Source organism: Sinocyclocheilus grahami, unplaced genomic scaffold (genome assembly GCF_001515645.1).
Source record: "Sinocyclocheilus grahami isolate Dianchi unplaced genomic scaffold, SAMN03320097.WGS_v1.1 scaffold7383.1, whole genome shotgun sequence".
Lineage (NCBI taxonomy): Eukaryota > Metazoa > Chordata > Actinopteri > Cypriniformes > Cyprinidae > Sinocyclocheilus > Sinocyclocheilus grahami.
Window position 1 is genome coordinate 1 of NW_015511442.1, and position 684 is coordinate 684.

Below are 684 nucleotides of genomic sequence, written 5' to 3' on the forward strand. Positions count from 1 at the left end.
CTCTGCAGGACACCGGCCCTCCAGGACCGAGTTTGGATAGCCCTGTTTTAGATGAACAAGAAAAAATACTCACATGTTAGCATTTGACGAAATACGTCCAATTATGATAACAGTCTTCCCTTCCTTCAAGCCCCCTGGTATTATAATCCCCTCAGTAATTGCGGACTGTGTTTGAGATGTGAATACAGTAAGCATATTTATGCAATATCACATTATAACTATGATAAATATCTGGGAAATAAAATAATAAAAGGACTTAATTTGACAAGACTAATTTGACAAGGCTAAATCTCCAAATCTTTCATTAATATTGGTATATGAACATGCTGATGTGAAGTATTTAGTTAGAGTCTAGTATTAAAAATGTTACGTACCGGTTTGTAAAAAGTCTGTGGCTGAGAATCTGCCATTCTTCCAATTCTTGTTTTTCTGCAGTCTCAATGCAAATCTTCAGCTGGGTATTCAAGACCAAGGTTGGAGCACCACGGATGGTAAAGCATAATGAGTCGTCTTAAATATAGCTGTGATTTTAAGACCGCCCATATATTATACACATGCTATACATAAGACTCTAGGGAGATATATCTACCTGAAAATTACCTAGAAATATTTTCTACCAGTAAAATGCAAACAAGTATAAAAAGGTAATAGTCCAGAGACAGTCATGTAGACAAGGCTACTGTT